This window comes from Corvus moneduloides, chromosome 1, assembly GCF_009650955.1.
Source record: "Corvus moneduloides isolate bCorMon1 chromosome 1, bCorMon1.pri, whole genome shotgun sequence".
NCBI classification, from domain to species: domain Eukaryota; kingdom Metazoa; phylum Chordata; class Aves; order Passeriformes; family Corvidae; genus Corvus; species Corvus moneduloides.
In genome coordinates this window covers 156,887,161-156,910,345 of record NC_045476.1, presented here as the reverse complement: position 1 = coordinate 156,910,345, position 23,185 = coordinate 156,887,161, and the positions used below count along the sequence as shown (strand labels likewise).

Genomic DNA, 23,185 nt, shown 5'->3' with positions numbered 1-23,185 from the left:
CAGGGGAAGCACGGCACTGTGAGTATTCTGGCTTTATGGAAAAGACACTGCATTTAATGACATCTTGCATGTCAGTAAAACAAAAGTAACCTACACCCTCATTTTAATAGTTTCAGTCCAAAGGAGTATCAAATCCCATGTTTTTAGGTTGTGTGAACAAAATGCTCTGTATCCTTGTTGTGAGAGGGGAGTTTAAGGTGGTGGATTCAGGTTTGCTGACATTGGTGTGCAAACAGGAGAAGTGTGGATAGGAGGATGATAGTACTGCTGGTTCTCCATTTTTATAGATACTTGAATCATTTTGTCACTTAAGGGGTCTGAATACGATTATTCCTGTCATCTGTTGTTCCAAAAAAAATTTGTATTCAATACAAATTTAGAAGCCGAAGTGGCAATCATAAATATTAAACTTCTTGGTTTATGGTAATCTTCTTTGTTTAAAAATAGTGTGCTAGCTAAGGAGCAGAAGTTGTCTTTATTCCACTTTTTATAAGATAGGCCATAGTCCCAGGATAGATATCTTCTTCATGGCATTACTCTAACTGGTTTTGTTTTTCCCTGGCTCGGGGATGGACAGTGTGCTGAAGTACAGTTTTATAATAAGTAAAAAAAGCAAGAAGAAACCCAAACAAAGTCCAAAAAACCAACACAAATCACAACTGGTGGTACCTCTGAGCCAGGGGAGAGACTTGCACAGCCATACAAGCAGTTTCTCATGGCAGCTGAGGCGAGTGGCAATTCCCAGTACTTTGGTAGTAGGAACAAAGGGGTGCGTCTGAGACCTGGTTGATCGCTGATCCAGGACTTCTGCACTCTAACCTCGCTCTTGGTCTGTTGTGCTCCAATTTGAGCTATAGGGTGAGTGAAAAAGGGGAGACCTTCAGGAAAGTAGAGATGGAAGGAGAACTGGTGGCAGAAGGTGGACTTTGTTAAAGCTGCAGTCTTGTGGGCTTAGTATTTGATTAATGATCTGTTCAGGTGCCACCTAAAAGAGTACAGTCATCCAGGGCTTTAGGAATAAATTAAAGAAACTCCATGAAGCTTCTGCAGATCAGCCTTGTTCTAAGAAAGGTTGAAGAGTCCAGATGAACCAAACAAAACCCCACCACACCATCACTGCCTTTTTCTGCTTGTTTGCAGAGATTGAGTCTGCATGGATTTCAGTAAATGGTTGACCTAGTTTGTTGGCTAGCAAACTAATATACATGTCTGCTTTCTGTAAAAGCTGGTCATAGATCAAGGTAATGTGTAAGGTGATTGGATATCTTAGAATGTCTATTTAGTTTACTAAACTAAATACCTTAGGCCTTGATTTTAAGGAAATTGAAAGGCAATGTGATAAAGGTATATTAAATAAATGATATAGCACAGGCTGACAGAATGGCTGAGGAACTTATGGCAATATCTGTAAAATAAATGAGGCTCTTTTTTCTCCCTCCCCTCACACAGAACTTAATTGCACTGTGGCACTTGCTGTCACTATTGGTTGGAGAGGCTGAAGATGTTCATATCCAATGTGCAGAGGTAACCTGTAGTTCAGGCAGTCTCTGCATTACCTCTGAAGTGGTCCCGAGGATATTTCCTTAAATACCTGCTGTTGGACTAGGTAAACACTTGGTGTGAATCATTTTGGCTGTTTATACACTGCAAAAAACATCCATTTGCATTTAATATATGTGAGTGTAATGGGTAATAAATTGTCTGTGTTCAGTGTCAAGGTCCTTTAACGTTTAAAGAGATAATTCAGGGCTTTTCTTTGTCTTTGGATTTTAGCAAGTATAGAGACAAAGAAAGGCTATTCCATGAAAAAAAGCTTCTGTTACAATGAGGATGTTCAGCTTTAAGTAATGCTTGAGTTTATAACTTCTGTAAAAATAGGAGCATGTCTGTACTTACTCTTTTATCAGTGCTGAAAATCAATGTGTTTAGAGTTAGTGATAGTGCTGGTTGGGATACTGATTGTGAGATTTTTTTGACACCGAAGAATAGAGAGTGAGAGAAGCCAATCACCTTTTTTTTATTAAAGGCCAATAGATACAAAATCCTGTACCTTGAGAGCTGTTTCTGAAGTAGTCCTAAGTCAGGATCTTGTGTCATTCCTGTGGCAGTTTTCTTCATAAAAGATGCTGAATGATTATTCGCATATCACTATTCAGGGTGGAAGGTGATTTTCTAAAGCTGCTGGTGTCAGGCTCTAATCAAACCCCCCATCACCTGCATACTGGCATCAATCAACTTGTTTGCATTTCTGCTCTGCAAAACCAAATTCTCTGACTGGGTTAAGCTTCAGTTGGAGTCTTTTTTGCTACTGTGTACAGCAGGAGAAACAGGTTAACCTGCTCAATGGAAAAGCAACAAGTTCTCTCTCTTTTGTTTGTTTGAGGCTAACAGTGCTAACAGTGGGGGGAGAGAAGGGCAGGAAGAAAATACTTGTTGATTAACAGCTACGGTAATTTTCAAACAGAGCTGTACTTACCCTGTTAGACAGTCTTGTTTAGTATGGAATTGTACAACTCTGTAAAGGTGGTGCTGTATTTATTGGGTGGTTACATTTTCATGCCAGTAGTTTTCTTCATTTTATGAGAGTGCTATAAAAACTGTATTGTTGATAGTGGTCTGCATGAAACGGAACTTGATGGGTTTTGCTGCTTGAAAGTGGGACTTTTCTGCTAGCAGATGTAGTTCAGGGTTTTTAGTTATAGTGATTCCTGTTTGTATTTAAAATATTGTGTAAACTGACTTTTTGTAGCTATTTTGGTGGCTTTGCTTTTTTTCAGAAGTTAATAGCCTACGTGTGGTTTAGCATGCTACAAGAAAAAATGAAGAGTAAAGGTATAGCAAGAACTTATATTATATAACACAACCAACTTCCCACTATACCACAGCTTCCTACCCACCTCCAGCCCCTCAAACTCCACTGTATCACCGCAGTGGGTTTAATTCCCCCACCCTAGTGCTGACTGAGGGAGCCCTGCACTTCCTGGGTGGATTTAGAGAGGTGTTTTATGCTTCCCCCCCCCTTCTCCAGCTTGCCACACTGGGTCAGTGACAAGGCTGTCTGCATCCCATCACAGCTCCTGGGGTCCTGTCCTGATGGTATTGAATTACTTGAGGCTCAGGTCAGTGTTGGAGGTCTCAGGGATGCTGTAGTCAGCAGTGAGCAGCTCTGGGCAGTGAGAGCAAGCTAGTGCTGTAGTGGGAGATGCCTCTGCCAGTGCCAGTCCCGTGAGGATGTTTCTTGGACCATCCTAGCTGACCAAGAAGCAGTCCAGTACATCTCATCGGGCAGTGGAAGGTCTCCTGCTGAGTTCCCAATAGCTTGGATGTGGTGGGCAGCACAGTGTCCGAGGATGTTGCTGCCAAGAGCAGTATGAGGTTCAACAGTGACAAGTGCAAGGTCTGTAACCTGGGTCCAGACAAGCGCTGGTATCAATGCAGGTTGGGGGATGAAGAGGTTCAGAGCAGCCCTGAGGTGAAAGACCTGAGGGCTGCATCCCCAACAGCAGGGCCAGCTTTCTGCGTCTTTACTCTGCTCTCATGAGACCTCATCTGGAATACTGTGTCCAGCTCAGGAGTCCTGAGCACAGGAGAGACTTGGAACTGTTGGAGTGAGTCCAGAAGAGGCCCACACAAGCAATCAGAGGGATGAAGCACTTTTCCTATAAAGGCAGGTGGAAAGAGCTGGAGTGGTTCAGCCTGGAGAAGAGAAGGCTCTGGGGAGACCTTAGAGCACCTTCCAGTACCCGAAGAGCACTTGTAAGGTGGATGGGGCCAGACTTTTGACATGGGCCTGTTGCACTAGCACAAGAGGCAATGGTTTTAAACTAAGAGGCCAGATTTAGACTTGATATAAAGAAGTACTGTTTTGCAATGAGAATAATGGAACACCAGCACAGTTTTCCCAGAGAAGTGGTAAATGCTCCATCCCTAGAAGCATTCAGGGCCAGGTCTGAGCAAGCTGTTTGAGTTGAAGGTGTCCCTGCCCATGGAAGGGTGTTGAACTAGATGACCTTTAAAAGTCTATTCTAATCCAAACCATTCTGATTCTGTTCTTGGCAGGAAATGATGCATTGGGAAAATCTGTTTTGAGATTCTCTTATTTGCTGATTTGTGTTGACTTTGCATTATGTATTCATGGTCTGAGTTGCTTGTTTCCGTCTTGTTCTGGTGAGTAGTTAAGAAGCAGAAAAGTAACTTAAATCAAGTTAATTTTTGGACTTGTGAATGTTTTTATCTGTTTTGTAGTTTTTGACCTCCTTTACTATTTGGAAAGAAGCAGTAGTTAAATCTTCTCAACCAGGAGAATTGAAATGAACTTAACTTTTTTGCAGCTAAAAATGGTGAACAGTTTGGCCTAATCTGAAGTCCATCAGAGGCAGTCAATAACATGTTGTCAAGGAAAGCTAGAGTTTAACTCATACTGGTTATGCTTTATATATTCTCTGTGCTGCTAGGGAAAGTAGCCTGGGAAACTGTAGGCATATGTAATGCTGGCAGTTAGTGGAATATCCTAAAGATCCAAGATTTTGTTGATTTGCATTTCATGTTAAACATAAGTCCTACCAAGAATTTAAGCAGGCCATCCTTCCAGGATCAGGTTTCTTTCAAACCAATGCTGTACTTCTGATCCTTTCAGAAATCTGTTCCAAATATGACATGTCTCTGCACTGTAGCCATTATTTAAGACCTTGGTTTACTAACCTGTTGTCTCAAAGCAAATTTGACTTAAGTATTGGTCTCCCAGATAGTGCCGACAGACTGTTCTGTTTAAATGAAATCAGGAATCACAGTCTTTGTAGTTGTCATATTCACAAGAAACACAAACTCTAAACTGTATCTTAGTGTAAAACCAACATAAATTGTGCATGTAACTGAAACAGTAATTTGGTAGTATTTGTAAGTGACTTTTTTTTTTTCAACTTACAAGGATTTTGATTGCTGAGTAGCAGCTTTTTGTGCTGGTGTGTAAAGATGAACAGGAAACGATGGCTGTCCCAACTGCACAACAGCACATTTTGCTGGCTACTGTTAAAGTAACTGGCATGGTCCTATAAAAGGTGTCTGGGGAAATGAAAAAAAAAAAAAAAAAAATTCACATACCAGCAAATTCTTTTTGCTGTAATCTGTGTTGTACAAGGACAAAGTACTTTCTTTTTTTATCTCAGTATTCATTGAGCACCATTTGGTTGGACCTGACTTTAGACAGCTACATGTAAAATTATCTCACAAGAATGGACAGTATTTTTCTTCCCAGATACAGCTTGAAGTGACATTAAATAAAAGGACTAGACTCAGCTGTGTGAAAGATAGGGTGGAAGGTTAGAAAAAAGTAACCAAACCAAAACTCAACTGATAATAAATCTCTGGTGTGTAAGTTCAGAAGATAAGACAATCTCACTATGTAAGTGTTCATGGTGGCAGAACTGAGTTTTCTGGGGAACTTCTGAGCACTTGATGATCTCTCTGGTGTTGCAGTCTTTAACGAGTAAAGCCAGTGGGAGAGAAATCTTGATTTATTCTTAGGAGTTGGAAGGAATTGTGTTGAATAACCATGAAAAGTAAAACTGAAATCTGAGGATGTAACAGTAACATGTTGACTGACTGTCATGCTTTTTGTGTCACGGGCTGTGCTTGGGATTGGAGTTCGGCTAAAGCATTGGTGTGAATGGCAATTCCTTTGGAATTAAAGGTGGTTGATGAAAGTTGCAGTTTTAACTCTAATCTGTAAACAAGAAAGTTGAGATTTGCTTTTAATGGTTAGATGGTGAAAAGGTGCAAGTATATACAGATATTAAATCCTGCAAGTATGTGACAGGCAGAACTCCTCCGTTGTAACACAAACATTGATGGAATTTTGACTTTGGTGAAAAGACAGGCTGCTACATAACCCATAACTACAGCTGCTTTCTTGGAACCAGTTACATCGTTTACAGCATGGCTTTAACCATTCCTGGCATGACAGCCTTCCCCCTCCTGATTTTTATAATGCTGGTTTTTTTTAATTTCCTGCTTTCTCAGAGCTAACCTTTCTGTGCTGTACAGCAATAAAAGATGTGTCTTCCTGTCTCCCCTGGGAGATAATGGGGGCAGGTGATAAAGTGGTTAATATTGCCTCCTACCACTACCTCTGTCCAGTAGCTCCTTCTAAGCTTAAATAAATTTATAGTAGTTCTGTTCAGAGTTTATAGTCCATTATGTTAATTTTCAGTTTCAGGGGTTTTAAGTCTCAAAACCTTCTATCTCAAGGCTTTTCTTCAGACGGTATCAGGCTTGTAAAGAAGTAGCAATAATTCTAATAAAATTTCAATAAAGGGTTGTCACTGACAAGTTACTTGTGGGGACCTGAATGAGTTATATCTGTAACTGTCCTAGGAAATTCCAGCATCCTTCCTGCTTTTAGGTGTTTATCAAGGAGAGAAAAAGCTGGTAATTCAGGCCAGTTAATTTCGTTTTTGTTGAGAGGAGAAACAGGCCTTTTCAGGTCTGATGACAGAAGAGATCTTTAAGGTAGGAGCCACTTACTGTCTTGCAGATACCTTTTATAGGATATCCTCCTGTCAAAGTTGTGAAGGCAAATGCTTTAAATAAGTTTACAGATAAGTTTAATCCTGTGATCTTTGTCACAAGCAATCTTCACTATCAATGTGATTCTGTAGTAACATGAAATTGATTGCCCTGATGCCTGCCTTTGAATTCTGTACAGTTGTGCCAGTTTAATATTATTTTTGTGTGTACGTTAGAATATAATAGGAGGCTCCGTTCACCTACAAGGAGGTATAAAATTCACCCTTTTTCTTTACCTGTTCATATATATACAACAAAATTTCCTTCTCAGTTTGTGTGTTATCTCCTCACTGAAAGCATCCAGGAATGGCATTCCTTGATTTTTATCTCCTTTTTGCCATGGAAAGGAACAAACTGCCGAGACTTCTCTACCAATTAAGAATACTCTTCTGCATTTCTTTGTGATTATAGCTATCTAGATTATATTACAGCTGTCTAGAGACAGTGTAAATTAAAGAATCTTTTAAAACTCAAAGTACATTAGTCTAGGTTGACTGAATAGATACTGTAACTTGCTAAGCTTCCCCTTTAAGTCAAGTAACAGTGGTAGGCTGAAAGCCTGCCTAGTCTTAACTGTGATACAGTACGGCTGTAAAAATTAATGTTGGAGTAGTTCTGAATTAAGAGGTTTATAAGAACAAGGCTGGTAGCTACAGATACTTCTTCATTTTCCCATCAGGTAAGTGCAAAGTTTATTCATGTTTGAATAATTTGCCCAGGGACTTGCTTCCATATACAGAGATTTCTCCCAGACTTGTACTATTTGGCCTGGTCTCTTCTCACATAGTTGTAGGACATTTTTTTTGTCTTTCTTAGCTAAGCTGTGGATCTGGAATTGCTTGCTCTTTGCTTTCAGAAATGGGGAAGAAAAATGCACGTGGACAGGTTTTGGTTTTTCTAACTTAAAAGAGTGTCTATTTTAGCCTCTGAGTATCCATTCTATGAATAGGGGAAAGTAGACTTGGTTAGAATTTTTGGAAGTGGAAACAATCTTAAGGGTCAGTCATTTCAGAAGTGCTCATTTTCTAATAAAATATCCAGCTAGGCATTTTTAAAGAGTAAACAGGCCAAAAGTAAGTTTTTTATTCTTCAGCACAGAGCTGCACACTAAGGAGAAGGCTGAAAGCTATGAATTTACATGTTGGGAATGGTGTTTATGGTGTTGACTTTAAACTGTGTTGCAACACTTGAGTGCTTTACTGATTTGAATATGCCTGATAATGATGCTTGCACACCAGAGAAGTGTGTTGAGGGTGAGGGGGCATGCAGCTTGACGGCAGATTCAAAGTCATGAACATTGGCACAGATAATATAATATAAAAAAATCAAGCTTTCAAAAGATTTCATAGTTAAGAAAACTTTTGTGGAGCTCTGATTTCTGATGAAATGTAGCAATAAATTCAGGTGAAAGCACTAAACTATTGTGTTGTTCTCTGCAGAGCACCTTTCTAAGTGCTAACTCGTGAAGGGTGCTGATGTGGCCGAGTGTAATTTAGAGCAGTTTCTGTGTAGAGCACATGATGATTAGGATTCTTTGCCTCACTTTTTTTTCATGGTAAATATCTAAAGTGGTGTGGAATGTGTAGCCCATATTTAAGCGTTTTATTTACTTGCTAGGACACACAATGGAACTTTGACAGTTATAAAATTGATAACATGAAATACTAATTCAATTTAAACCAGAAATTCTAGAGCTGTCCTTCTTTTGAGAGTGTGAGAGCAACTTTGTGGGAGCCCAGATTACAGTGACTATAGTGAAAAGCTTCCCATCAACAGAAGCGTTCAAAAGAGTAGAATGGATTAGGTACAGCCATCAGTGGGCTGGTTTCTGTCTGTGTCTCTTTTTCTGCCCCTCTCCCCCACCCCTTTTTTGTCCCTATCTGGTCTTAAGTATACTTCTTTTCACCTTGTGTGTCTTTTGAACTTCCATGTCACTCTGTGTGTTACTTAATTCTGCTTGAGTTTGTGGGCTGGGGAATGATCCCGTTTGCCATTCCCCTGCTCTTGCAGATGGATGTCTTAGAGGAAGTAAAGTAAGTGTTCTGCCTATGGGCTTATTATGCCAAAAACTAGGAAGGGCTGCAGTTGGAAGGAGGTTGAGAATCACTGCCTTTAAGCAGTAGCTTTTATTGTCTAGTAGAAAAGTTACAGTTCTGTTTTCTGAAATAAATCTGCTTCAGTGGCTTGGCACTACCCCAATGTACCTTTTTGGAAAGTGATCCTTGACATAAGTGAGTGCTGAAGCAGCTCTTTCCCATTCCAGGCAGAGAGTGCTCAGTGGAAGAAATTAAGTCTGTAAAATACTGTTTGATAATTCCTTCCTTATTATAGTCAAAACTTTGGTAGTGTGTACAGGAGTTTAAGGTAAGGAAGACATTATTTCCTCAGAGTTTAATTTCCTACCATGTGTTGTTGCTCTTGTGGTGCTGTGTATGTGCACAAAGGCAGCACATGGGGCTCCAGAAACTGCCTCAAATATGAGGTTTCTCAGTGAATTAATTCTCGTTATTGTTGTATTCTGGTATTAAAAGGATGTGATACCTTTTAGGGCAAGGTCTGTGTGCCTGAAATTACAGGTTTTGAATCCACTTTTGTGCTATGTTTTATTTGCAGGTTTCAAAGTAGGCAAAGGAGGTGCAGCTGCTCGTGCCCTCTGCTATCTTTTAGGAATGTGACACAGAACCAGAGTTAGAGATGCCACCTTTCTGAACTACTCATTTCCTTGCCTGGTTCTTGAGAACTTTTTTTATGGTCTCATGAACTGCTGAAGGACTTCTCTACTGTGTCATAAGCGTGGTGTTCATGATCATGGAGGATACTCTGGCTGACCAGCAAAACAAAAAGCTGGTTTTACTTTTCTAGGTGTGGTTCATTCTTCAATAGTTACATACACTTGTTACAGATCGCTGTTGTATGAAAGAGGATAGAATTTGTGGATCCTGTTAATGGTCTGAGCACAAATTTCTTTTGCTCTAAGGCTTCTTCCATGGGAGCAGCTTTTTCTATAAACTTAAATGCACCTACTAAGATGCAAATTTTACTTTTACGCTCATTTTTCATCTTAGAAAATTGTCCCAGTGTAGGTTCAGCATTGTTTCTTAGTAAGTGTGTTCTAACTACAGGATGTCTTATGACACTCCCCTCTAATAATCCAGCCGTAGTCAGTGTTGAAGTTGGTTGATCTGGATGAAACTTTATTTTTTCCCCTCAAGCACGTTGTTTGACATGTGCATATTTTCCTTTTTTTTTTTAAAATTACTTTCATTTGTTATCTCTGTGAAAGGATAATTTGATCAGCAGTTTGGAACACTTGAATGATTTTATAATTCAAAATAGTCTTAATAAAAGATTTTTTTTTAACTATAACATGCATATTGAAGTGAAGTTACTGTTTATGTCCTGGATTAGACTAGACTGTCTCAAATGATTAGTTAACTTCTTACTGTCTGTAGGGCCTTAACTTAAAGGCTTAAGAAGCTCAAGTTTTCAGCAGTAAAACAGCAAATTCCATTATTTTTCAGGCTGATGGATGAGAGTTTAACATGAATATCTTTGCTGGATAGGAATGCAGTGTCTGATTTTTGGAGTCTGTACTGCTTCAGCAACTTCTGTCTGTAATGTGATGTAGTGCAGAGATTTTGGAGGTATTCTGCACGTGTGTTTCACCCAGAGTATTCTTACTGACTGCCTGGAGAGTCACTAAACAGCCTCTTCTATGCTTATGCCTTTATCCATTGCTGCGCTTACCAACTCTTGCTATAGCAGAATTCAAAGACAACACACCTGGCTAAAGTCCTTCTCTTCTTAGTGTTGAATGTTTGGCCTCATCACTAAGAAAGATAAGATAAGGAACTGAGGTATGGCAGTGTTAATTACCTGGAAGCAAATAGGAAGTTGTAGTAAAAACAGGGATCAAATGCATGTTTCTCTAGTTACTGAAGCACTGGACCGAATTTCAGTAGTTGAATGGCTCCTAATAAAACATGTTTATAAGATAGAAGCAAGGTTAGTAATAGAATATGGGACTCCTTTAGTTTCTCTGCAGTGATACATTAACTGAAAGTACATCCAAGTGAAACCTTTTCATATTTTCAGATCTGGAAGATCTTAGTCATTGTTGGTGGCTTTCTTTTTAATACTATTTTTGCTGATACTTGTATTTTTAAGAAAATAACAATTTCCACAAAAATATGAGATGGAGGCCCAGGCAGCCAACGTCCATTTCTAGATTTGAGTGATAAGACAATGAGTAAGTTTCTATTTGTTTTTTTACTAATCTTTGAAAGCCAGATTAATTTTTATGGAAAGACAAAAAAGCTACTGGAAGCCCCTTGATCAGCTAAAGGGGTTTTGCATTGCTCTTTATGAAGTTGCCCTTCCCTTTGTTAGTGAGCTTTCTGTGGTGCTTATGACAATGCTGTAAGGCAAAAGAAATTTTCTAGTTCAGCCACAGTGACGAGCATGTCTTTATTAAAAAGATTTATTGTTATATAAGTCTTTTTACTTCCTCTGTCTTGTTTTTGTCACATTCCAGTATTCAGAGATTGCTGGAAAATGTCTGTTGTTGGAAAAGTTCCTGCTATAGGAGATTTCTGCTATAACAACACCCATAAATCATCCAGTTCTTCGTCAGTGTCTTTGCCACATGAGATGTCCCTGATAAATTGTGTAAGTTCATGAATGGCAATACAAATAATTCCATAGTAGGTAATGTTTGTTCTGGCCCATGCTGGGCATGGTGACCCTCAAACTAAACCTTGTGAAAGTTAAGTAGCTTCAATTTGAGACTCCTTCCGAGAGAGATATGGAAGCTTTCTGTAGTTGCACTGAGTGAGGCCAACAAGGCTTCAGTCAGTCCTTTTAGAGCAGATGATTTAACTTCTCTGAGTGCTCTTAATTGTGTATGTGTGTGTGTAGCCGCCTTCTGTCAGCAGCCAGACACGTATGCGGTGTGCAATTATTCTGTGCATCTGTACTAAATCCAACACACCCTGTAGGCACTGAATCATAGTCCTTGAACAGATGAGTACTACAGCACCACGTGATGGATCCAGCTCCTTCCTAGAAGTTACGCATCCATGGTGCACGTGCACGTGCTTTCGTTTGTGCCTCTCACCAAGCTGGAGCTTGCTGCTGGGCTTCTCTTAAACAGTTCCTGTCACACTTCTCCGGTTACCGTCTTTCTGAGGAGCTTGGGAGCCTCTGCCTTTCATTTGGTTGAACATTAACCTCATGTGTGGCACTGCCCATGCTCTGGTTACACGGTGTGGTAAAGGGCCCTGTGGGTTTCTCATGGAGAAACAGCCTAAAGCATGCTCTGCCTGCAGAGCAACTCTCTCATCACATGGTTTGATGGAGTCCCTGATCTAAATTTGGAGATTGCAGAAGCCAGGCACTTTAATTTCAAGTCTGGTTGCACATACTAGTACAATTTTTCCCTGGTTTTCGATGATACTCTTGTAATTGGTGGTCCTAGGACATTTTCAGGATGCTTGAAGTGCTTGAACTGATGATACTCTTGTTGAATGCACTGGCATCCACCTGCAAATTAGTGGTGGTTGAATAAAGGGAATTGCATGTCTGTTGTTGGAGCTTTACTTAAATACAGCAACTTTGTGTCTACCAGAATTATGCTGGCCATGATTCCATAGTTTTGTGTAGCACAGTTCCTTTTCTTCATGTGTGTATTGAGTTTTCTGGCTGCATTTCTTCATGAAAAGTGGTTCTTCAGGATCTCTTAGTCTGAAGTCTTTCTAGCCTTAGAATAGCAAAACACCTTTGTAGTGTGATATGTCTCTAAAGCAAAAGTTTTTTGGGTATTTTTTGGTTTACAATTTGACTTCTGTTCCAGGGTAGTTTGATTTCAAAAGCATGAACTAACTGCCTTGCTGCAGTCTCTAGGACATATGTGTGAATATTTGAACACTGGTGTTTGTTATTTTGCTTAAGGAGAAAAATGTAAGACTTTTTCTTAAATGCTTCCTTTGTTACTCCAAATACAGGGTAATATAGAAAAATTGTTGTGCTCCTGTTTTGACTGAGGCTGTAACTTGCACATTAAATGTAGGAAAAATGCCTGTGGAGATGATGGCATCTACAAGTACTCTTTGAACAAAGATCTTGTGCTTTCTCAGTACAGATTTAAATGAGAGGATGTGGGAGTGCACGAATGATTTAAAATTCATCAGGTTTCCTGTGCAGAAATAGGAGTCCAGTTGCCTTTAATGTCTCGGATAGTGAGAAGTGGATGTAAAAGCTGAGAGTCGGCAGACAACCTTCTGAGGGTGAGATTTTCTACTCAAGGTCTCACACATCTTTGCAGTATTTTTTTCTTTTCTTTTAACAAATATTGGATCCTAAGAAGATCATTCAGACTGCTTAAGCTAAGAGCTTAAACTGTTTACACATCAGATAAAGTTAGGTACTGTAAACATCACTAAGAGCTGGAGCTAATGCCTGCCTCTCTGTGGACTAGATAACTTGTCTAAATCCAGCTGATGAGAAAATGGGAGGAAAAAAGGATATATTGACCAACTACCCAGAGCAAGGGCTTCATAGCATCTTTCCTAGTCTCTCTTCCCCCTTCAGAATTTTTAAATTACAGACTTGTTGGCATGATGATGGGTAGCATAAGGGACACCTGACTTGATCCTCTATTTAAGGAGTCTTGAATTGATCATCTGCCTGAGAGCCAGGCTCATGCCTCCCTCCCAACTGAAGCTGGGACACTTTATAAGTAAAAATATGAAGGACACTGAAGCTGGGACATGTTATGAATACAGGCTTAAGGTGTGTATCCAGGAAAGACTAAGCACAGCAGAGCCTGGTGAGAAAGAATTTTTATGGAATGGGAAAGTCTTTTGTGTTTAGTCTTTGCTTAGGAGAGATCTCTGTCCAAGGGAGAACTTAAACTGTCCTTGCAGTTAGGATATTTAGCTTCTCTCCTATAGTTACAAGCTTTAACTTCTTGAAGAGTTTGTGTAGCTTGCTCATAACTTCAACAGTTAAAACTCTTAGAGTCCACTGGTTCTGGTCACATGAGAATCTTCTTTTAATGTGCCTCTGTAGATAGTAGAAGAGACAGGACTGATTCACTCATCATTCCATGGGTTAATTTCTGGTTTCTATAATGTAATTCAGTGCCTAGGTTGAGTGTTGTGTATTCAAGGAGAAAAAATAAGCTGTCTGAGGTCAAAAGATATGTGGCATCTGTACTTGAGAGTGAAGAAGTAATTCTAGGTTGTGCTTTGTGCCTGTTTCTCTATATGGCAAAAAGGTTATAAGTCAAAAGAACTTGCTCCTGACATCTGTTACAAGAATTATTAGACTTTCTGCAAGGACTGTGCACTTCTGACCAAGTTTCTATAAGTTACATGATCCGAACTTAATTGTTCTCCTCCTTTGTATTGTATCAAGAACATCCTCTCATTAGAAATAGGAAAAGATAGTCCTGCCTCAGTCCGTGTATAACTGTATGTATGTGCCCTTTTCATCCTGCTATGGAAACCTACTCCATAGCTAATCTGGAGAACATGTCATCTGTGTCCTGCCTCTTCATCTCTGAGTTGAGTCACTCTAAGGACTTGAGTCACTCTCAAAGGGGAGTAGCTCTGTTTCAAAAGGGAACTGGAGAAAATACTCATCGTATTACTTTAAGTCCAGCATCAAATATATTCTTCTCTGCTCATAGCTAAACTTTAGGCCTGTCTAATGTAAGAGTATTCAAATGATTGGCATATTTACTGCTTCTGCATTTGTCTTTGAAACAGAGAAATATGCTTATTGTATGGCTAAATGGAGTAAGTATTTAGCAATTTCATTTTACTTTTTTTTTAAACAAAAGCTACTTTCTTCTTATTGCTGCATTTACAGTAAATGCAGACATAGGTTCCTGAGCTCCAAGAAGCTGGGTGAATGAGGGCTTGAAGGTCAGTAATGGTCTGGTGGGAGTCAGAATTTCTGCAGTGTGAACAAAGTCTATGGAATTGGGGCACACACTATTCCCAATTGTTATTAGTAAATAATAAAAAAAGGTGATAAGGATAATCATCAACTAAAATTCAGCCCTTCTGTAATACTTACAGTTAATTTGAAAACCTGTATTTTTAAGGGGAGTTGCTAAACCATACCACAGTACTGAGCATGAAATACCAAGTTCAGTGTTTGAAAGCTGCGATACAACACTGACAGGAGAAAGTGTTCACAACTGGAAATCCTTTCTATGACTTTGGAGTAATTATCAGAGGAAAAGCTGGTCAGTGTTCTGTTTGGTAAATTACACTTCAGTGAATGCATTGTGTGGGGCTGATAATACTTTAAACCTGTGTCAAATATTTGCTGTGGGACAGGGGAAGGTTATTATGTGTGAGTCTTCTCCATCTCTGTCTTTGCAACTCATAGTTAACTGGGTGATCTTAATTTACTCACAAAATTAGCTTCTAGTACATGAATAAATACTAGAGGTACATTTTTAACCATATTTAGTGGTTTTGCAGCTCAAACCTGTAAGGACTAGTGTGCTTAAGTCCTGTAACTGAGGCTATTCTGATGAATGAACAAAAGAAATTCTTTGGTGTCTTAAATGGTCAGGGTGTTGGTAGAGTGCTCCGATGTTGCATGGAAGCAGAGCTGCAGTCTTCTGAAGGCAAATAGTTTTAACTTTGGAATGTGTCATAGCATCAATATTATTAGCTGCATGATGTACAGTTGCAGCTCAAACTGTTAAGTTTCAGTGTAATTATTTGATCTTAAACACTTGGTTTCGTTTCTGTCCTGGAAGTAAAGGAAGGAAAACTTACTTTATCAGCTGTGCAGAAGCGAGTAACTGGAGATCTTTGAATAGTTCTCAGACTACCAATTCCTCAAATCACAGGAGACTTTCCTCTTTTAACTGAAAATTAAAGTTTTGGAAATGTATGTTCGTAAGAGGAAAAAGTAGTCTGTATCATTTTAGTGAGATATAAAAGTCTCAAGTTTTGCTTGTCACAGAGCTATTAGTGAATTCTAGTATTTGTATGTTCTCCTGTTTTTGTAGAAAACAGCACTGATTGTGTTGCTTTCTGCCTGTTTTTCCATAGCTGCCTTACTATGAAGAGTAGCCTGCCAGAAGCTCTGCAGGGATTATTTTGACTGCTCAATGTGTGTGCTGTCTTATGTCTGGCACCAGAATTGTTTGTAAGCTACCATAAGCCTTCTGACACTTAGTTATCTTTATGGATCTTTATGGCTCATTTTTTCTTCGACTCATTTTGTATACTCTGTATTTCAGATATGTCTTATGATGGGCTGTTGTGTTTAGCAGTCTGTTGTGATCTGTGTTAGGGAGGATACATCACCTTAAATCCACATTACTGTCTCTCCTGTGCTTTCTGTGTTTTGGACTAAGCAAAATCAGGCATTGGCAAAGATGATGCGTGTAGTGTGATTTTTAAATACGGTTCATATCTATACAACAGTGTTGGGTATACAGGCCAGGTGGAGTTACTACTAAATGGAATTCAGGCAAAGCTTTTGAGTTGAAATAACCTGCCTGTTAACTTGTGAAATCTACATTTGTCTGGGCTTTTGAAGATGCTGTGTAGGTTACCAATTAAAAGGGAAATGAAGTGGCATCTCAGGCCACCCCAGGTGGTCACTTCAGTAGTGTCCTTGGGATGCAATTGTCTGACTGAGGCAAGGTGGAGAACTGGAGTGTGGGTTATTGGGTCAGCAGCTGAGGGTTTGGGCAGAATTTCAGGAAGGGCTGACCTCTGCATGTTTCCCTCTGCTTCTCAGCCCTGAGTCACCCGTGTTGCCTGCTTGTGAAGGCATGTAGCCAGCTCTGACACAGGGCTTACCTGGGCTGTGAGTGTCAATCTTGCTTTAATGGTGGCAAAGACTGCAAAATTATTTAACTTGGAGCCCCTGTGTAGACACTGCTGTATCTTGATAATTACGGCCTGTTCTGCCTCAATATTTCAGCAAGCTGTCTTGAATGGAGTACCCTGACCCCCTCAGTAAAACCTATTAAGCCCTGTGTCAGTGGCTTTACCCTTTTCTCCTGAGGATGTAACCATTAATAAATTTCTCAGAAGTTTTTTTCCTTGTAGCTCAGATGAGTGCTTGGGAAGCATCGGCCTGTTGAAACATGTACGCCAGGGAAAAGCAAATACCATGCAATTCACAGAAGGCTCTTTGCATCTTTATGGATAATAGTTTTCTTGAGCATGAATTTTGTGTGGAGAACAAGATTTAATCAGTTGCTGTACTAATTCCACCTTCCCCTGAAGTGACAAAACTAATGAAGTAAGGGATGGTCGCTTAAATGAAGATGTGAAGTCTCCCTAATTTAGCAGGAACAAGTAGGTTTATTGTCTGCTTCCTTCTTTTGAGTTCATCATCCTACAAAGCTATGCCAACACAGTGTGTGGAGGGCAGGCAAGGATATCTCCTGGGAATGAGCTTACTCTTTTGTTGTTCACCTGCTAGTCTCATTAGACTGTCAAAGAAACAGTGTTAATTTACTCCACAAAAGTCCATTGAAGTAAAAAAAATTAGTGAACAAATCTTGTCTTTAAACTAAGATGGCAGCTAGTTTGGTTTTTCTCAGCTGTGCTGTTTATACCATAGGTTACAGTTTGGGGATCTGTTATTTAAAAAGAAAAAAATCGCTCTTGACAGGTTTTATGGACTGAACTGGGTTAATCTAGATCATATATAAGGAATCATTGCCTTGAAAGCTGTAGAGATCTTCCAAAGGGGCCATGTTTTCTGCAGCTTTTTCTGTGTGTGCTCCTACTTCAGCTCCCTTGTCCTTTCTGTGTGCAGTTCTGCCCAGTGCTCCTGTGCAGCAGCCTCCTTCTTCTCCAGTTCTTCCTGTCACACCAGCTTTAATTCTTTGCCCAATGCTGGCAGATGATGTGCTTCCACTGTTTTTCTGGATGTTTCCATCATCCCTTCAATCCACTTGTTACATATGGCGGTTCTGCCAGGTGGAATTCTTCCATCCAGATTTGCTCCACAGCTATTGCTGCTGGCTCTTGCTTCCCTTTCTCACCTGAAGCCAGCCTGCAAGAATGGGTTGTCAGGGAGGAGGAACTACAGCACAGGAAATGCTGAGCAACCAGGAGTGGGAGCAGTGCAGGACTGGAGGGGGCAGAAGGGTCTCCAGTGGGCTTAGGTATTCCTTTCAGTAAACCAAAATCCTGCTTCAGTAGTTGTGGCTTCAGTAGTTACAAGGAGGTTTAACTGTTCAAATTTGGCAACGTGATGCTATGTGTCCTAACAGTGGAACAGTGGAAATGAAATAATTTTTCTGTTTAATGAAATGATCAATTATGCTTGAAAAAAAAATCCATTTCTGGTACTGCATAAGAAGCTTTTCATACTGCAGTGTAGCAGTATGAAGGAAGTGTTTTTGATTGAGTGCGTTGAAGGAACTTGCGCATGTTGAGTTTCTTAAATGGTCACTCGGGCAGCCAGACTTTCAATCCTGTTATGGGCTGTAGGCAGTGATAGAACTGCTCTGCGCAGCTCTTGCCAAGCTGAGTGAAAGGATCTTATGGCTTCCATTCAGTTTTTAAGGGAATTGTTAACCTATGCAGTTGTCTGACAGGAGGACCATGAATGAGAGGGGCTGAATAGGGTAGTGGAACAATTGTTGAAACAAAACCTATGCGCTAACGGAGTGAATGTGTTTTGGGTCTTTTTAGATTTCCCCTTCTGCAAGAGAGAGAAATAGTGCTTCTTACAACGTTTTCAGAAAAAAACCCACCAACACATTAACTTGACAGGCACTTGCTTATCTTAAGTGCTGCCTTGACACAAATTCACAAAAGTTATCCTTAGTTAACGTTATTCTTCTTTTGGTTTTGCTTTTCAACTGACTGTCACAACTGTTTGCTTCAGTGTAGCTGTGCATAGGATCCCTTGGTTTTATTTGGCCCTTAAATTTTGCGTAGTATCTCAGAATCCTTGCCTTTTCTCCTAGCTGTGCTCTTCAGGTTGCAAGTTTTCCTTTGCAGAGTGGCAGGAGGCAACGGGTAGCATCTTTTGATGGCAGTTTTCACTGTGACTAAAATCATTCCCCAGACCCTATATTTGTAGCTCTTCCTCTTCCCTCCACCCTTCCCAAGCTGGGACAAATCAGTAATGTTATGGCCTTTGTGATTAGAAATTTAACTGCAAAGCAGCATATTTTTGTTAAATGCTCGTTAATCAGGATTACCCGATGTAAGAGGAACTGCTGATAGCTGATTAAATACAAATTAACGCTGAATATTTCATGCCTCTTCAGCTGGATTTGAAATGACATGACAGGGATTTTATATTCCTAAACCAAGTTTGGGCTAAAAACAGACACATTGCAGAATATGCTTGACTTTGCTTTAAGAAGCAGAAAGAGAATTGGAGGACAAAATGGGAAGATCACTCTTTAAAAGAAACTTTGAGATGTGAGGTACTAAAAAGAAGGATTCTGGTACCAGGAACACCTGAAGCAGGAGCAGCAGTGGTTTTACTGGAGACAGGTTAAGTGACAATACTCAAGTATTTAAATTAGCTGAATTCCCTGAAAGAGAAGGAGCGTACAAAACCCCAAAGGCTTATGAACCTTTCACCACAACAGAAAGGTACCAGTTTTGGGCAGTTCACCATCCAGTCACTGTACCAAAAAAGGAAGGCTGTTTGTTATATAAGTCTACTCCAAATGAGCTGAAATGCCCTCCAAATGCTTGCAATGGAATCTCAGTGCTGCATTTCCGTAGGAAATGCTTTTTTGTCTGGCCATACAAATACTGATTTTTCCAAAACGAACTTAGTTTTGAAACAGAAAATCCTAGTGATCCTAGAGAAGTTCAGATAGGTAAAATCTGCCATTGATGACATTTTTCTTGAACTGATGAAAACTGTGGCAATGAAGTATTTTTCCCTGTGTGCAATATATGTGACACTGTAAATAAAGCTTGAACTGAGACCTACTTTTTTCTGCTGCAATTATGTGTAACTTGGCTCTGTAATGCAGAGATGTAATGCTCTATTTTTTGTGCTGTAACTATATGTAACTTAACTCGGTAATGCTGAGATGCAATGCTCTATTTCTGATGCTTGTGATCATGGCTAGCTAACAGCCTTACTGACTCACAGAAGAGTTTGTAAGGATGCTTCTCTGTTTGCTTGTAATATCACTTCCATAAAATCACCAGGTGTTTTTGAAATTGGCACGTTTTATTTGCATTCCTAAAGGATTATGTAGGTTTCTTGGCACTGCGGGATTAACTTTGATTTACCCCTGGCACTGGTTTATGTGATTAAAATACTGTGTATTGTTTATGTTTAATGGAGTTCTTCTGTTTTTTCAGATTTTGAGGACAAGCTGCTGTATCGATAATCTGAAGAAGGGCGTTCTCTGTTAAGACTGCAAGAAGATACTACTAACTGGTAAACACTTGCTTGGGTTTCTTTGCTTGTAGAATATTTCTTTGTTTTCCATAATATTTTAGGCCAAGGAGTACAAAGAATTTTGATCTATTGAAAACAAGAAGTAGTTCATGCAATATTTTCTCTTTCTAACTGTCTGTAGCTTACCAGACAAAAGACTCAGTAGCAGTGGATAGCTACTAATACTAATAGTGGGTATTTAAATTGGAATACAAATTGATTAAATTCCTGCTCTCTCAGTAGGAGAAAAAAGACTGGTTTTTTTTTCCTGTAGTGGCATGTTAAACATAGTCTGTTTGCCTCTTTAGCTGAGACAAATACAATGTGTCTGTACTGTGTCCTATATAAATACTATTTGAAATGTGATAGTGCAAACAGTGAAACTTCAAATATAGTGCTTCAGAGTCTGGAGAGAGAAAAAAGGAAGCCTTAACAGAAATCCAGATGCTTTGGAAGATGCCATTAATGTGCTTGTAATTATTCAGTGGATGTTTGTTGAGGCCTAATTTTCACTGAGAATAATGTATGTTAATAAAACTAAGGATATCTTGTGATTCCCAGACACAAAGTCATGTGCAGCCTGCTTTTAGGTACAGAATGATAAAAGGATCATCAGTGAAGAGCTATGACCACTTAATAGCAATTTGCCAGCCCATAAATTAAGATGTTGAGCTACAGTATTACACAGCAATCACAAGGAAACCTGAGAAGTTAGGACATTTGAATGTCTTAACATAGGTAAATCATATGCACATTGATGGTGGGTACCAGAGTTACAGCTCTCTTCTGAAATACTTTATGTTGTAGATGAAGTAGCAGTTTTCCTCTGTAATTATACCTTACTATACACCTTTTCTAAAGCTTGGATCCTACCTTTCTGTTTACTGCTGCCACTCGAGCTGCAGGGCTGATTAAACTGGTGTCAAGAGAGTGTTCTTAGCCCCAATGGGCTGATGTGGCTGGGTTCAGGGATGAATATGGAAAGAAGCACATCCTAGCCAATGAGAAAACATTAAGCGTTCATGACTTAAGCATTTACAGATGCTTTATTAGTCTTCACTTGCCAGTTAATTTGCCTAAATTTTATAAGCAGTCGAGGATAACTTTATAAAGTACTTCTGTGTAGCTGTTGCAGAGAATATTAAAATGCTTTGTTTGGTTACTCTGCCAAACCTAGATTAATGAGAGGAAAGTTCTGAATGCTTATAGTAGTCACTAATGCGCATCTGTCAGAATGACACAGTAAAAAAAAAAGTTAGACTTTTTTTTTGGGGCTTCTTTTTTTTGGACTTTTTTTAGTTTTGGTTTTTTTTTTTTTTTTTTTAATATATAAAGATGACTTGCATAGTACAGTTATTTCTGTGTGATGATTTCAGTAGTTTTGTTGCCTGTAAAATTGCAGTTCCTGAAGCTAAAATACGTATGAGACTCATTCCTAAATACTGGGTTTGAAAGTGTATGACCTTCAATGTACAGGAGAAAAAACCTCTGGCATGTACCTCATGCCACCATTTGAGGTACCAAAGCACTGTATTGACAACATAAGTTCTGAACCAGGTTATAATTATCTGATAGTAACTTTCAGGATAATACTTCAGATTATTCTGATTGTATATATGTAATGCGTCTGTCACTAAATTTGGGTGTATAGCTTGCCCTGTACAGAAGACTGAAAAGCTCATTAGTCTAGAATTGGAAGTCTTCTGTCTTTTTCCCTACTTTGGCTTCCTTTTCCAGCCCATCATCTCCCCATCTCTCTTGGAGAGAGAAGTTTAACAGGATGGCCATGCTGAATGAGACTGGGTAGTTCTATGAAGTAGTTCTTTGTCTGCAGCTGTGGTAAAGTGTTTGTCTTAATTCAGTATTTCCTTTAGGATCAGTAAGTCCTTTTTAGCTTGGGGTAGTGCTGCACAAACTTGGTTTCACTGTTTCCAGCATTAACTTTGATTTGGGAAGACAGGAGCTGAGAGCCTGCTGAGCTCTACTGCATTTTAGACCTGACCCAGGTTCTCAGCTCAGGCCCCCAACTCTGGGACTGTGCTGAAAAGAGAATGTGACACATGGACGCTGTGTCCCTTGGGGCAGAGTGTGTCTGTGTCTGGGGCTTGCACGACTGGTGCCAAGATAAAAATTTTAACCCAGCTGGTCCTTGATGTGGTGCAGACTAGCCCAAATGGTTGTAGAAGACATGCATGCCTGTTTTATCCAGGTGGTATTTCTTTTGGTTATGATGTTTCAACTGTCCATTACCACAGACACTGAAGGACATGTAACATTTCAGTGTTTGCCCTATTTTTCTTGTACTAGCTGTTCTCTTTCATTACGCTAACTTAACTTGTATGGGATTATTTTTGCAGAGTATCAGTCGTTCAGAAAAGATCTTGATAATTGTCTTCTGCTTTCATGTATGATCTCTGATAATTATTCACTCTCATTTTACAGTGTTATCTCTTACATGCAGCTTGAACTTGTCTGCATGCTTGAAGATTTTTAAATCTTTCCATGCAACTTAGAATTGTTCCCCTGTAATGACGATGGGGAGATGTTTTGAGCAAACTGATTACCATGTTGGGAAGTCTCTGTTCCAGTACCGATATTGCACTGTTGGTGGATTAACAGGTTTTGCATTTATGCTAATTTTAATAAATATGAAAACACCTTCAGTATTATGTTTGCAAAGTGGAAGCAAATGTATGCCTGTCATTTTCTTATTAATTTTGAAAACACTTTGTTGTGGCTTGTATAGCTCTTATGAAAGTAACATTTGTCTGGCTGACACATCTTTAAATGTTTTGCTTCCTTTTGTGAAGAATCTTGAAAATTTCTTCAGTAACAATGTGAGTCTTTTCGTGCAAATCCCTTAATATGTGTTAAATATAAAAAGAGGAGGAAGGTTTGTTGTTCCCATACCTATGTGCCTAAAAAAGGTTTGAAGTGAAGGATCTCATGCAGAAGAGATACTGTATTGAGTAAGGCCCTGTTTCACGTGTTTAGAGAATTCTGTTTGGTTTTGACTGGTGGGGAAGTTTATATAAAGTCAAATATGCTGCAAGAAATACAAAGTTAGGTACTGTTTTGTTTTGCTCAGTACTAAATGTTTCCTCTATTAAACAAGGAAATAGGTTTTATAAATGAGCAGCTTTTAATGGCTGCTTTCAGAAGGATTTGTTTGTTTGTTTGAGGAAACCTACGTAACCAACATAGA

At 39.4% G+C, this 23,185-nt stretch overlaps 1 protein-coding gene across 6 annotated transcripts in view; it reads left to right on the top strand.

The window, feature by feature from the left end:
- Window positions 1–23,185, top strand: part of CYRIB (CYFIP related Rac1 interactor B) — a 96,981-nt gene that overhangs the window by 34,678 nt on the left and 39,118 nt on the right. For 5 of the 6 annotated variants that reach the window (XM_032133355.1, XM_032133317.1, XM_032133322.1 and 2 more), the window contains exon 2: window positions 19,902–19,980. The gene's annotated coding sequence lies outside the window, so the exon portion shown is untranslated. Of the gene's footprint in view, window positions 1–19,901; window positions 19,981–21,717; window positions 21,820–23,185 lie in introns of all 6 variants that reach the window. The other variant, XM_032133339.1, reaches the window with a different exon arrangement.